Here is a 15,954-nt window from a genome sequence, read left to right on the forward strand (position 1 = left end):
AAGGTACCAGAATTGCGACTGCAAATGTTGGGAACCATGTCTCCAGTGAAGTTATTGTTTGGGTACAGAAAGGGTGGGGTGATTATTGTTTCACCCTTTGTAGAGTGTATCATGTCAAGTGTGGGTGTTTCTCCACTGCCTCACTGGAGTTGAAGTTTGGGGCTTTCTTACAACCTAGTGCACTCCAGAACCCCAGAGGTAAGGGTCTTGACTAGACCAATAGCCTGTGCCTTCCAACACAGAGCCTGTCCTCAGTCACAAGACTGTCCTCTGTCCAGTGGGCCTATTAATATTTCACCCCTTACGGCACCCCATCTTGTATCCACTGTGGTAATTAGTTGAGGATCTTGGAGGTAAGCGTCTTTAATTGAGTTAAAGCTGTAGAATTGAGGGGTTTCTCATTAGCAGGAACTTTTAAAAATCCCATTAACCCCTTGCTACCCATGTGATAATATAAGGAAAAAATTTGTTCAAAAGTCTCACAGACTCAAGTAGCTTCTTGACCTGATTGATAAACTTCTTCCCTTCAGCAATGGAAATGTGGGAAAATTCCAGATGCCAAATAATCTGAGGCCAACAGGTTGAGGCAACGGAACTTTTTGTTTGAGGCACAGCCAGAAATTGCTAAGAGAGTCACATCACATACCCTAAGGAAGTCTGATTTCAGAAATGGAAACATGTGAAACACCTTAGAAAAATTATTCATCTGCTCCAGGCCTCGCTTTCCTTATCTCTAAAATGACAGGACTGACTAACTTGGTAATAGGGAACTAACTCACTATTATTTATAATACTTTTAAAATACCTACCGAGCTGTTTAAGTCTGAGTTGACTTGTTTTTCCTTCCAACAAAAAGTTCTCAGTGACCACCCATTAACTGTCAGTCAGATCCTTTGAACAGCTTGAGTTACCCAGTTAGTATAATACTAAGTTGGTACAATTCCAGGGCAAAACAAAAAATTGATGTTTTAGCTCATCTCGTGACATGTAAATTTTGACTCCACAGCACCCCCCACCCCTGCCCCAAACAGCTCTCGATCATTGCCACCTGTTGTAAACTGACCTAAGCCTGTTTGGTTATGTACAACTTCTAAGGTTTTGCGGGGGTAGATTTTGATAGCAGCCAAATTATTTGAGGTGAGTGAGGTTTAGCTGCTTCCCAAGTGGCCTAGTGGTAAAGAATCCACCTACCAACGCAGAAGATGCAGGAGACACAGGTTTGACCCCTGAGTCAGGAATAGGAAATGGCAACGCACTCTGGTATTCTTTCCTGGAAAATTCCATGGATGAAGGAACCTGGTAGGCTACAATCCATGAAGCCACAAAGAGTTGGACACAACTGAGTGACTAAGCATGAACATATGAGGCTTATTTGCTTCCACACAATCTTGCCACCTGGTTGTAACTAGAGCAAGTTTAAGACATGATTCTGCTGCACATAGAGATGTTGATTAACAGTCAGACATCAGCCAGCAGGCACAAAATACTTCCTGTAAAATCACTCCGTATGCTTGATAAAGGTCCAACTCTTTTTTTTTTTTTTTTTAAGTTGCTCTGATTGTCACCTTGCTTAAAAACTGTACTCCTAGACCTGACAACATTCCAGACTAGCATTCTCTTATCCTTAATAATCAATAGAAAGCAACTGGCAGACTTCCAACCATGGCTCACTCTGGGCCATTTAGGAAACAAGCCTATCAAGGCTGCATTCTTGTTCACACAAGGGTAGGAGTTGATTTAAAATATTTTGGTCAGTCCTTACAACTTAAATACATCCTTCATTTCATCGGTGAGGATCCATTTCTAATGTTTATAGTGCCTGTTCATAAGCCACTCATTTCATCCCTACCACCCCAGTATACCCCTGACATTCTCTTTGCTACTTGGCAAAGGATCTGGTGCTGATTAACATGGATAACAGCAGAATTTTCAGTGCTTTGTCTTGGAGTATCCGCTTTATGATTAGAACACTAGTTACCTACCCCTGGATAGGGCCTTCCTGAACATAATGTCAACTGAATTTGAGTTGTAGTTGAACCTAATTAACTCACATGTGATATTGAATTATTGCTAAGTTAATTAGGCATCTTAACACTGTCTTTAGAACCCCATGGTAGAAACCACTGTTGCTAATGGCACTCTATAGGAGTTAGACTTTAAAATGATTTGTCAAGATTCTTATGTTCAAAAAGCCTTCCTTAACTTCCGCATACTCAGAACCATCTCTAATCAGGAGGTGGAAAATCGTATTAGCTATCACTTACTGGAGAAGGAAATGGCAACCTACTCCAGTATTTTTGCTAGAGAATCCTGTGGACAGAGGAGCCTGGTGGGCTGCTGTCCATGGGGTCATACAGAGTCAGACACGACTGAGGTGACTTAGCATGCATGCATGCATTGGAGAAGGAAATGGCAACCCACTCCAGTATTCTTGCCCAGAGAATCCCAGGGACAGGGGAGCCTGATGGGCTACTACTGTCTATGGGGTTGCTCAGAGTCAGACACAACTGAAGCAACTTAGCAGCAGCAGAATTGAGAACTTGCTATGTGACTTTATGTATTTTATGTGTATTGTCTCTACTTATCAAACTTAATAGTGGCCATAGGACTGGAAAAGGTCAGTTTTCATTCCAATCCCAAAGAAGGGCAATGCTAAAGAATGTTCAAGCTACTGCACAATTGCGCTTATTTCACATGCTAGCAAGGTAATGCTCAAAAACCCATCAAGTCAGGCTTCAACAGTACATGAACAGAGAACTTCCAGATATACAAGCCGGATTTAGAAAAGGCAGATGACCCAGAGATCAAATTGCCAACATTCTTTGGATCATAGAAAAAGTAAGGAAATTCAAAAGAAAAAAAAATCTACTTCTACATCATTGAGTACACTAAAGCCTTTAACTGTGTGGATCACAATAAACTGTGGAAAATTCTGAAAGAGATGGGAATACCATACCACCTCACCTGCCTCTTGAGAACTCTGTATGCAGGTCAGGAAGCAACAGTTAGAACTGCACATGGACAACAGACTGGTTCAAAATTGGAAAAGGAGTATATCAAGGCTATATATTGTCATCCTGCTTATTTAACTTCTATGCAGACTACATTATAGGAGATGCCAGGCTAGATGAATCACAAACTGAAATCAAGATTGCTGTGAGAAATATCGACAACCTCAGATATGCAGATGATACCAATCTAATGGCAGAGAGTGAAGAGGAACTAAAGAGCCTCTTGATAAGGGTGAAAGAAGAGAGTGGAAAAAGCTGGCTTAAAACTCAACATTCAAAAAACTAAGATCATGCCATTTGGTCCCATCACTTCATGGCAAGGGGCTTCCCTGGTGGCTCAGATGGTAAAGTGTCTGTCTGCAATGCAGGAGACCCGGGTTTGATCCCTGGGTTGGGAAGATCCCCTGAAGAAGGAAATGGCAGCCCACTCCAGTACTCTTGCCTGGAAAATCCCATGGATGGCGGAGCCATGGGGTTGCAAAGAGCTGGGCACGACTGAGCGACTTCACTTTCACTTTTTCACTTCATGGCAAATAGATGGGGGAAAGAGGAAACAGTGACAGATTTCATTTTCTTGGGCTCCAAAATCATTGCAGATTGTGATTGCAGCCATGAATTAAAAGAAAGGCTCTGACAAACCTAGGCAGCATATCAAAAAAGCAGAGACATCACTTTGCTGACAAAGGTTCATACTGTCAAATTTATGAATTTTCGAGTAGTCACGTATGGATATGAGAGTTGAACCATAAAGAAGGCTGAGCACCAAAGAATTGGTGCTTCCAAACTGTGGTTCTGGAGAAGACTCTTGAGAGTCCCTTGCACAGCAAGAGATGAAACCAGTCATTCCTAAAGGAACTCAACCTCGAATATTCATTGAAAGGACTGATGCTGAAGCTGAAACGCCAATACTTTGGGAATCTGATGCAAAGAACTGACTCATTAGAAAAGACCCTGGGAAAGATTGAGGGCAAGAGGAGAAGGGGATGACATGAGATGGCTGGATGCCATCACCAACTCGATGGACATGAGTTTGCAAACTTTGGCAGATAGTGGAGGACAGAAAAGTCTAGTGTGCTGCAGTGCACAGAGTCTCAGAGTTAGACACGACTTATTGACCTAACAACAGTCCTTTCATCCTCTCTATGAAGTAGAGACTCAGCTCCATTTCATAGACAGAAAACTGAAGTGAGGAAAGAGATGCAGTGGAACCGTGATCTAAACCTTGGGCTGTCCTATAACCCCTATATTAGTTACTTACTGCTGCATAACAGAGTACCCCAAACTTGTGGCTAAAAACACCGGTTTATTATATTTCAGCTTCTTTCGGGTAGAATTTGAAGTATGGTACGGCTGGATTCTTTGCTGAGGGTCTCACTGAACTGAGATCAAATCAGCTGGTGAGGGAGAGTAATTATCAGCATGAGTACTTGGTGAACAAGGTACTGGCTAGATATGATTCCTGGTTTATGAGCTCTGACTGGCAGCTTTGCATCTCGAGTGGTCACATAGCGCCTGTAACACAATCTTTGCATGGTAAACATTATTGAATCAAGGATTGTTGAAGAATGTATGATTACTTCTTCCTCATTCACTGCACTCTACTACCTTTTTGAAAAAAAATCTCTTAAAATGATAACGTCTTTCAGTTACCCAGCACCTGACAATATACGAAGTGCTTTCGTAGAAACCATTTTGTCTGATTTTATTTTTTAAATTTATTTTAAGTTGGAGGATAATTGCTTACAACCCTGTGTTGGCTTCTGCTGTACAACACTGTGAATTAGTCAGAAGGGAGGGACACATTATTTTATTTTTGAGGCATAAGAACAGTCTACTGCACAAATCTTAAACGTATAGCTTGATGAGATGTTACATATGTATATCCTTGTTTAACCCATCAACCAAAGTCAAAATAACAGATAGGACATTTCCAACACCCCTGGGAGCTCTTTTGTGTTCCTTCCCAATTAATTCCTCTTCCCAAAGTACCACTGTTAACAAAAAGAGAAGGAGGAGACAGGGAGGAAAGAGAGCTTGTGACTGACTGTGCAGCCAGGAGAACTCAGATTTCTAATTTCCTACTTGTATTCTCTTGCTTCCAGAGGACCCTGTACCCTTGGACAGGAGGCCTTCCTAATAGACTATTTTTTAAATGCAGCACTAGGTTCAAGAATGCCTATCGCACAGGATTCTGAAGCATCCTTTGGTGCATTATATCACAAGTCATTTTTGTTCCCAAATCAGTCGAATCAAACACATAGAGTATATATATTGAATACCATGACATACATCTCTTTCTCTCTCTTTTGGCCTTGCCATATAGCATATGGGATGTTATTTCCTCAAGTAGGGATTGAACCTGTAACCTCTGCATTGATAGCTCGGAGTCTTAACCACTGAACTGCCAGGGAAGTCCCAATATACATCTCTCTCAGCAGAGATCTTGATGAAAGTGGCGAAAGCCTTGCCACTTCCCCCCTGCAGAGTAAACGTTTTAGTTATATCTGGTGGTACAGAATATAAAGAATACAGTGCTTTATGCTCCAGACACTTCTTTTTTTTCCAGAGGTAGTAAATGAAAAGCCTTGATGTTGCCCTTTGGCTGTCTCCTGAGAACTCATACAAAGCAGTTGTATCTCCAAGAGCCATCTGCACTTCCCTTGCCCTCCTTCTGTAGGGAAGTGGTGTGTGCTTGACCATGGCCAGGAAAAGCTGGTTAGAAGAGTGGAATTAAGGCCTGAAACTCAGTAGTTCAGGCTCTTTTTGCTGTTTTTAAATATACCTGTATTTTAAACTATCATTTACTGCATTTAACTTATTAAATTTTTTTTAATTGGAAGATAATTGCCATACAATATTGTGTTGGCTTCTGCCATACAACAATGTGACTCAGCCATAAGTATACACATGTCCCCTCCCTCTGGACTCTCCTTCCCACATCCCACCCGCCTTACTCCTCCCTGTTGTCACAGAGTACCATGCTGAGCTCTCTGTGTTAGACAGCAATTTTCCATTAGCTATCTATTGGTAATATGGTAATGTATAATGTCCCCTTGGACTGCAAGGAGATCAAACCAGTCCATCCTAAAGGAAATCAGTCCTGAATATTCACTGGAAGGACTGATGCGAAAGCTGAAACTCCAATACTTTGGCCACCTGATAAAAAGAGCTGACTCACTGGAGAAAAGACCCTGATGCTCGGAAAAGTTGAAGACAGGAGAAGGGGGTGACAGAGGATGACATGGTGGATGGCAAGCTCCAGAAGTTGGTAATGGACAGGGAAACCTGGGGTGCTGCAGTCCACGGAGTCACAGAGTCAGACGCAACTGAGCGACTGAACTGAATGTGTAATGAAAGAGTGCTACTCTTTCAATTCATCCCACCCTCTCCTGCCCTTGCTGTGTTCACAAGTCTGTTCTTCATGTATGTTCTCTATTCCTGCCCTGCAAATAGATATATCAGTACCATTTTGGGAGAAAATAATTGCAAATGGAACAACTGACAAAGGATTAACCTCCAAAATGTATTAGCAGCTCATGAAACTCAATACCAGAAAAACAAACAATTCAATAAAAAAAAAAATGGGTTGGAGGATCTAAATAGACATTTCTCTAAAGAAGACCTGCAGATGGTCAGCAAACATATGAAAAGGTGCTCAACATCACTCATTATTAGAGAAATGTAAATCAAAACTACCATGAGGTGTCACCTTACACCAATCATAATGTCCGTCTTCACAAAAACTGCAATTAATTTATTTTTAATAGCTTTATTGAAATTTCCATACCACACAATTCACCCATTTAATTCCCTTTTTAGTATATTCACAAATGGTGGCAGCCCTCGTCACAATTCTAGAACTTTTCCATCACCAGAAAAGGAAAGCCCATACCATTTAATTATCATCTTCCCACTGTCTCTCTCCTCCAGCCCTGGGCAAACAAAAATCTTTCTGTTTCTGTAGATCTTCCAATTCTGAATATTTCATATGAAGGGGATTATACATCATCTTTGTAACTAAATTCTTTCACTTACCCTAATATTCTCAAGATTTATCCATGTTGTCATACGTATCAGTATCCTTGTATGATTGCATAACATGCCATTGTAACATGTTTTCACTGTGTGGATCACAACTGTGGAAAATTCTTAAAGAGATGGGGTTACCAGACCACCTTACCTGTCTCCTGAGGAACCTGTGTGAGGGTCAGGAAGCAATAGTTAGAACCTTACATGGAACAACTGAATGATTCAAAATTGAGAACGGAGTACATCAAGGCTGTGCATTCTCACCCTGCTCACTTATATACAGAGTACATTATGTGAAATGCTGGACTGTTTATGAATCACAAGCTGGAATCAAGATTGCCGGGAGTAATATCAACAACCTCAGAAATGCAAATGATACCACTGTAATGGCAGAAAGTGAAGAGGAACTAAAGAGCCTTCTGATAAAGGTGAAAGAGGAGAGTGAAAAAGCTGGCTTAAAATTCAACATTCAAAAAACAAAGACCATAGCATCCAGTCCCATCACTTCATGGCAAATAGAAGGAGTGAAAAGTGGAAACACTGGCAGACTTTATTTCGGGGGGCTCTAAAGTCACTGCAGATGATGACTGCAACCATGAAATTAAGACTCTTGCTCCTTGGAAGGAAAGTTGTGAGAAACCTAGATAGCATATTAAAAAGCAAACACATCATTTTGCTGACAAAGCTCTGCCTAGTCAAGGCTAGTCGTCGTGCACAGATGTAAGAGTTGGACCATAAAGAAATCTGAGCGCCGAAGAATTGACACTTTCAAATTATGGTGCTGGAGAAGACTCTTGGAAGTCTCTTGGACTGCAAGGAGATCAAACCAGTCAATCCTAAGGGAGATCAACCCTGAACATTCATTGGAAGGACTGATGCTGAAGCTGAAGCTCCAATAATTTGACCACCTGAGGCGAAGAGCTGACTCTTTGGGGAAGACCCTGATGCTGGAAATGCTGGGAAAGATTAAAAGGGAAAGGAGAAGGGGACGGTAGGGATAGAGGATGAGATGGTTAGATAATATCACCAACTCAATAGACATGAATTTGAGCAAACTCCAGGAGCTAGTGGAAGACAAGGAAGCCTGGTGTGCTGCAGTCCATGAGGTTGCAAAAAGTCACACACGACTTTGTAACTAAACAACAAAAGCATGCCATTGTAGAGATATACTTCACTTTGTTTATCCATTCTTCAGTTGATGGGCATTTGAGTTGCTGCCTTTTTTATGGATACTATGAATAACACTGCCATAAGGGCTTGTGTACAAATTTTTCTGTGGATTTGTGTTTTATTTCTCTTTCCTATGAATTTTTATTGAAGAATGGTTGATTTACAATGTTGTGGTAATTTCTGCTATAGAAAAGTGATTCATATATATATATATACACATGCATTCTTTTCTGATATTTTCTATTATGGCTTACCATAAGATATTGAGTATAGTTCTCTGTGCTATACAGTTTGGACCTTGCTGTTTATCCATTCTATACGTAATAGTTTGCATCTGCTAACCCCAATCTCCCACTCCATCCCTCCTCCCAAACCTTCCCTCTTGGCAAGCACCAGTCTGTTCTCTATGCTGTGATTCTATTTCATAGATAGGTTTTCTTGTGTCACATTTTAGATTCTACATGTAAGTGATATCCTATGATATTTGTCTTTCTGACTTCACTTAGTATGATGACTCTCTAGTCGCATCCATGTTGCTGCAAATGGCATTATTTCCTTCTTTCTCTGGCTGAGTAGTATTCCATTGTGTATATATACCGCATCTTGATCCATTCCTCTGCCGATGGACGTTTAGATTGTTTCTGTCTTGATTATTGTGAATAGTTCATTCACAGTATGTTTCATTTTTCTTGTAGTGGAGTTTCTGGGTCATTTGGTAATTCTGTTTAAATCATTTGACTCTTCCACAGTGGCTGTACCATTTTACTTTCTGGCCAGCAGTGTATACAGGTTCTGATTTCTCCACATCCTAATCAACACTTCTTGTTAATGACTTTTTGTCTAGCCATCCTAATAGACACGACGTGATATCTCACTGTGATTTTTAATTTGCATTTCCCTGATGACTAATGATGTTGAATATCTTTTCATGTGCTTATTAATTATTTGTATATCTTCCTTAGAGTAATGTCTGTTCAGATCCTCTGCCTATTTGATAATTATTTTTCTTACTGAGTTGTAAGAATCCTTTACACATTCAAGATAGAGTCCGTTATCATGTACATCATTTGCAAATTTTTTCTCCCATTCTGTCAGTTATCTTTTCAGTTTCTTGATGGTGTCCTTTGATTAATTTTGATGAACTTCTATATATCTGTATTTTTCTTTTGTTCCTCATGTTTTTAGTGTCTTACCTAAGAATCTTTTGCTAAATCCAAGATTATGAAGATTTGCTTCTGTGTTTTCTTCTAGAAGTTTTATAGTTTTTGATCTTACACTTAGGTTTTTTTTAGTCCTTTTTAAAATTTGTATTGGGTATGAAACGGAGGTTCAATTTCATTCTTTTACATGTGGCTGTACAATTGTCCCAGCACCATTTCTTGGAGAGACCTTTCTTTCACTATTGAATGGTCTTGGCACCCTTTTCTAAAATCAATTGATCATAGATGTATGGATTGGTGCAGGTTCTTAAAAATGCTTATATTAGATGCTATTGATGTGGGAAGATAGGTGAACAATATGTGGGAATCATACTATGTTTGTAACTTTTAAACCTGTAAGTTTTTCAAAAGAAAACTTTTTTTTTTCAATTGAAGTATAGTTCACTTGCAATACTATATTAGTTTCAGATATACAACAAAAGAAAACATTCATTAAAATGTTCTTGTGACATAGGTAAAATTCAGGAGATTTGGGTTCATTTAATAGTTTCCTTGTAATTATGAAAAAACCAGTGAGAAAAATGGCTTTCTGTATTTTATTCCGGCATGGACTCTTTTCCAAGTGAAAGAGCATTGCATCTTGATTTCAAGAGAGAGAGGATCCTTAGGAGAGTTTGGAATGTTCTGAGTCCAAAGTAGACCTTTAAATGCTGGCACAGTTTTAAAACAAAAGAATACATTACCACATTGTCCTGGTCCTGGATGCTGCTCCCTTTCTTCCCAGTAGAGCTTTCCAGTCTGTAAAGTATAGCATTTGAATTTGAACCTGCTTGGATATTTGATGATATGCAAGAATTATTATTATTATACTAATAGTATTGTGTTTTTTTTTTTTTTTTTTTTTTTTCGCAAAATCAGTCTACCTTTTATTGTAGAGGTATCTTTAATTTGCTTCAGAAATAGGTTGGGAATGTGGGCCTATGGCTGAATGAGACTGACTGTGACTTGGTTGAAGCTAGGTAATGGGTTTGTGGAGGTTGGTTATACTATTTCATCTTCTTTTATAGGTTTTCCATAATAAAAATAGCTTTGGGGTAGGTTTGTTCCTTTTTAATACAACAGGGGAAGTGTTTGAGAGGTATTTCCATGCAGAGCTGCATTTGCTTTACGCAGAAGTAGGTCTTCTGATTTTGCGTGCTCTGGCCTACACCAGTATGGAGGAGCACTTAGAAGCAATTACTGGAACGCACACTTCTCAGAAGCAAACTGCAGAGGCTTTCTGGATCCTTCTGAGGTCGGTTAGAGCCCTAATAGAATTCATCTGTTGCTTACAGTGCCCTTTTTGCTCTCTATGTTATAGATGTTAATCTACAGTGCTCTTTGTTTCATAGTTATATAAGTTTATTTTTTAATGCTTTTCTAAACCTATGATACTGTAAATCTTTACACTGTTTAAAATGAAAATTTATATATAAAATACACATCTATATGTGTGTATATAGATTTGATAGTTTAAAAAAAATCAGAAATACTCTATAGAAACTGTGGCTGTTTCAGGGGCTGAACTGTATTCTTTTCCAGTCATCGATTTCGCTGATTGTAGAAGAGATTTTCACATGGTTTATTCTTTGTTGAACTCTGTAATGGCTAGAAACCTCATATACTCAGTATGTGAATCTTTCTCCAAGAACAAGGTTTTGCATAGAATTGTTACAATTCTGTGTTCAGATGACTAAAGCTCTCAGAACAAAGTCAAATTGAAAAATCTGTGCAAAAGAGGGATACCATCTGGAAATTATCCTATGCTTTATTCTTGGTTTTGCTAGTATAATGAAACGCGAACATTCCAACTTTTCGTAATTGTTGAACTTTGTGATGTAAATGGTGCCAGGCTCTGAAAAGGCTTGTAAAGGTTTTGCTGACTTTTTTGTTTTGTTTTCACATATTTTCATTGAAACTATCTGGGCTGTTTTAGCTGAAAGGAGGAGCAGCTTTGAATAACTCTAGATTGTTTTATTATTTGAATAAGGACAAGTATAAAAACGAATATCGACCTCCATGTGAATAATGTGTAGGTAGGAAGATTTTTACCTTCTTCCAGAATTGAGCTCCCTATAGTATTTTGTCATATTTGGCTCCATGTTCAAGATCATATAGCACCATATGTTGTGTTTTTAACCCTTGACTATATGACATTGCCCATATTGTTGGCCTATTTCCTTGTTCACACGATGGGCCCAGGAATAATATACTGTTTAACACCTGCCTATGTGTAAAAGTACTTTTTTTTACACCAACTATGTGTAAAAAGTACACTGTCTATATACCTATTTAGTTGAGAGAAGTGACAGCGAGTTTTTTACTGTGCTGTGTCCAACTCTTTGCAACCTCATGGACTGTAGCCCACCAGGCTCCTCTGTCCATGGGATTCTCCGGGCAAGAATACTGGAGTAGGTTGCCATTTCTTCCTCCAGGGGATTTTCCTGACCCAGTGATCGAACCAGCATCTCCTACATCGGCAGGCAGATTCTTTACCACTGACGGAGTTCTGGAAAAGTTCTAGAGATGGCTTTTTGTACTGTAAGAACAGTTGAATGACAGGATTAAGGGGGAAATTATCCTTGAAATATTTCTAATCATGTATTTAAATTACAACACATGTTCACTGCAGGAAAAATTCTGGAACCAAAGACACTGGTGGTAGTACTGGTAGTGGTGGTCATTATAGCTTTGTTTATTATGCTTATTATATTCCTAATTGGGCTTCCCTGGTGGCTCAGAGGTTAAACCATCTGCCTGGAATGCAGGAGACCTGGGTTCAGTCCCTGGGTTGGGAAGATGCCCTGGAGAAGGAAATGGCACCCCACTCCAGTACTCTTGCCTGGAGAATCCCATGGAGGGAGGAGCCTGGTAGGCTACAGTCCATGGGGTCGCAAAGAGTCAGACACGACTGAGCGACTTCACTTTCACTTTCATATTCCTAATTGCTTATTGCTTTGAATGTATTAGTTCTTGTTGTTTTAATACAGCAACCCCAGGAATGAGAGACATTATTCTTACTTTTTAGATGAGGATATTGAGTCAGAATGGCCAAGTAACTAGCCCAGGTTGCATCGCTAGTGAGTAGAGAGGCAGGATTTGAACTTTATACCAAAGAAGAGCTTGCTTCCCTGTATGTGTATGTCTGGTACATCCGTAACACCACCATCAGTGCACAATCTCAGAGAATGCCTCGCTACACATTCATTTCTCTTTGTGAATAATGTGTTGCCATATTATAAAATTGTAATATTCTTTTGTATTCTGCTTCATAATTCTTCTAAAATTCCTGTGAATCTAGACAATAAAAGTTCTCTATTAGGTCTCCTATCAAGCGCAGCATTGAGAAATTAGTATTCATGATCAGAGATATAGGGAATAAAAATATGATCCTCCAATGGTTTAAAATGTGAGAGATGGTGAAAAATCTCTCAATGATTAATACAGTCAAAGAATGTTAAATAGATATTTACCCTAAATTGGAAAACTAATGACTTTTCTGGACATTCTTTTCCTCCCCTTTATGATAAGTGTGTCAGATTAGAAGCTCTGAAAAGCCCCGTCCAGTTTTGACATGCTGGTTCTCAGTGCGCCTTACTTACTGTGCTCTCCTGGCTTCTTGTCTATCACACTGTATTACTGATGACCAAATACAGTAGGCCTAAAGTGCTTAAATCTTTAGAATTATTGCTGTTCTTGAGTTTCAGATGTAGGTCAGACATTAAGGGGGCTGGCTGGCATTTCAGTATTTTCCTAAATATAAAGGTCATTTCTACCTAATTGATCCCATATGTGCAGAGTGCTTTAACTGATTGGATCTCTCTCTGGACACTCTGGGTTTTCTTTAGGTAATGGCAACACTGCATTCTTCAGACTGCCTGTGAGATTACATGGAAAAACCTGCATGTAGAAGCAAAACAGATGATGAGGAGAGCCCTTCTAAGTTGGCAGATAGCTGACCACTAGTGCTTTTATTATCATCTAACAATATTTTTGTTTTAATAATTTTTATTTCATCCTCATTGTGTACTATTTCAGTTTGGGCTTCTGAATTTCATTACAATTGGTTTATTTATTTTTTGTTTGCGTGGCTTTTGGAATCTTAGTTCCCCAACCAGGCCCTCTGTAGTGAGAGCATGGACCTCTAACCACTGGACCCCCAGGAAATTCCCCACTTAACATGTTTAAAATAATTACAAAACTTTTTTCTAGAGCAACTCGATTTTCACGTAGTTATAAAAATCTTAGGAATGTAAGCAATAATGATTTTGTTCTTGTTTTGGGTATGTGTGTTTTGGGATTGTTATTGCTTTTGAACAAACAGATGATCCAAGAACTGGAAAGAATGGCATCTGCGTTCAGTGCTACTAATAGGGCCAAATAAAGACCTGCCTTAACATTGCTTTATTCAACGTATGAACTGTGAAGCTTCCTGGAATTTATGTTCAGAAGACAGGAGTTTGACTTCAACTCAGTTTAGGCGAGCCACAAACCTCAGAACCCATGCATATGGGCCTATACGCATAAGATGGGTGGATCCTCAATGGTCTACCCCTTGTAGAGATTCCTGCCATCTTCTTATTTTTAAGGCTCTATGTGGTATGGATTTCTGAGTCATATTTACAGCACATGTGGGATTTCAAGTTGTTGGGTGGTTTCTTCTCTCAGCAGCCCCTTTCTTATTCATCCATCTTTCAGTGGTTAAAAAGAAAAAAGACAAAAAATGATTCATGTCTACCCCTGTCTTTGGGGACCTTGAGGACCTCATGACTTTTTTTGTTTTTTCCAAGTGGTTTGAGAATGAGAATTGAAAGCAGTTATTGGGTTGATCAAAAAGTTCATTGGTTGGGGCTCGAGGGGGGAGTGCGGGATCCTATACGCAAAACAACTTTTTGGTCATCCCATAATAACATTAAAAATATTCACAGAAGAAAAAGTTTCAGTCTGCTATGACTTATTTTGGAATTTGCAAAGTCCTGAGAGGGCTGGCATTTTTGTAACAGGGTTTCTTTTAGACTAAAATTTCAAGAGATGGGGGATGGGAGGAGGGCACTAGGGAAAGAAGCAATTAAGGTAGTTTCAAAATTGATGAAGTGAAGCAATTTCCCATTCTTGTGAATGCAGAAAGCTCTCCAGATTTATTTATTTTTTCCCTGTAAGTCAGAAACCTGTTCTTTCCCTTCCTGGTGTCTGGAGTCCAGCTATTTGAGAGCCCTAGCTCCTGCAGAGCCCATTTCTTCATGCCCCCTTCCTTCCTGACCACCTCTGGTTTGGGTTTACATCACTGATGGTAGAATACAAGCCTCAATTTATCACGATTCTTTCACAAACCTCCAGGGAAAGGATGGCCATGTGCGTCATTTAGCCAGAGAATCATGAGTAGATTTGTTAGTGGAACTTTTCTAGGCACTGGTAAACCTTTGGTGTGGAGATCCTGCCTGATTGTTCTTGTTGGGTAGGAGGGAAAAAAAAACACAGGGAGTGAGAGATGGTTTTGCTTTTTTAAGGATATCTTTGGCAAAATTGGTCAGAAAAATAACTTGATTCTTATTAAATGGTGTAAAATGGGTAAGTGGAGGACAGTGGAGTGGGATGACGGGGCAGGGGGAAGGTGTATGTCTTCTTATATCCAGGGAATGGGATGCTGTCCCCCTGTCTACCTTCCCATCCCTACAAATCAAGAAAGCCCCAAAGTTGGAATCCTTGAGTGCAGCCCATGTGACATCTGGAAAACAATTCTTGCTCGCATTTCTCTCTCTCTCTCTCTTTTTTTTCTTTCCTTTTCTGGCAAGAGATCCTCCCCCTCTCCCCAAAAGTTTGATAACTTCTTATTAAAAGGATGTATTGGGTGAAGGTCCAAGGAAACTGAAAAGATTGGTAAATTAAATGAAATCACTATAGATTCTCACTTTGCTAGTTGCAATGCAGAACACAAATAAAACCTGTTCTTCAGCTGGGCAGTAACTCTCACTTGCACGTCTAAAGTGTTCTGTTTACATTTTACTATCCGAACACTGTGAAGCCACTGGATTCCTCTTGAGCCATCATGGCATATCTGCAGTGCTCCCTCCTGCCTTTCTTGGGGAAGCCTCCTGATCGTGTGTTTTGTGTGGTAACAGTGTAAACACATTTTCATACAGTTGCTGTTGTGAAATCATTTGGTGCAGAGGCATTTGCCTGGTTTTTAAGATCTGGAGGAACTGAATTTTGTCCTGATGAAGTCCAGTTTGATAGATTCTCTGAGTCTTAGAGATTTTCTATTCTTCTCTTTCTAGTCTTCCTTTATACTTTTATTCTTCTTGTCATCATTTAAAACCAATTTGCCTTCTTTCTGTTTGACAGTATTATATTAGGATATATTTTGATAATACTAGGATCTGTATACCAATGCATAAAAAGACTTGGTTTCCTGTAGTTTGGGGTCAGCAAGCACTGACTACCCCATGGTCTTTTGACCTTATAATTACTGACTCATTACAGAAATCAAAATGGGTTTGCTAAGACCCCTTCTTAATGAGGGTCTGATGATGAGCTGTGTTTCTCCA

General features: G+C 39.5%; 1 protein-coding gene across 1 annotated transcript in view; it reads left to right on the top strand.

Annotated features, from left to right (window-relative positions):
* CACHD1 (cache domain containing 1) overlaps window positions 1-15,954 on the top strand; it is a 235,687-nt gene that overhangs the window by 56,920 nt on the left and 162,813 nt on the right. The window lies entirely within an intron of this gene.

The sequence above is a fragment of the Capra hircus genome, chromosome 3, assembly GCF_001704415.2.
Source record: "Capra hircus breed San Clemente chromosome 3, ASM170441v1, whole genome shotgun sequence".
NCBI lineage: Eukaryota > Metazoa > Chordata > Mammalia > Artiodactyla > Bovidae > Capra > Capra hircus.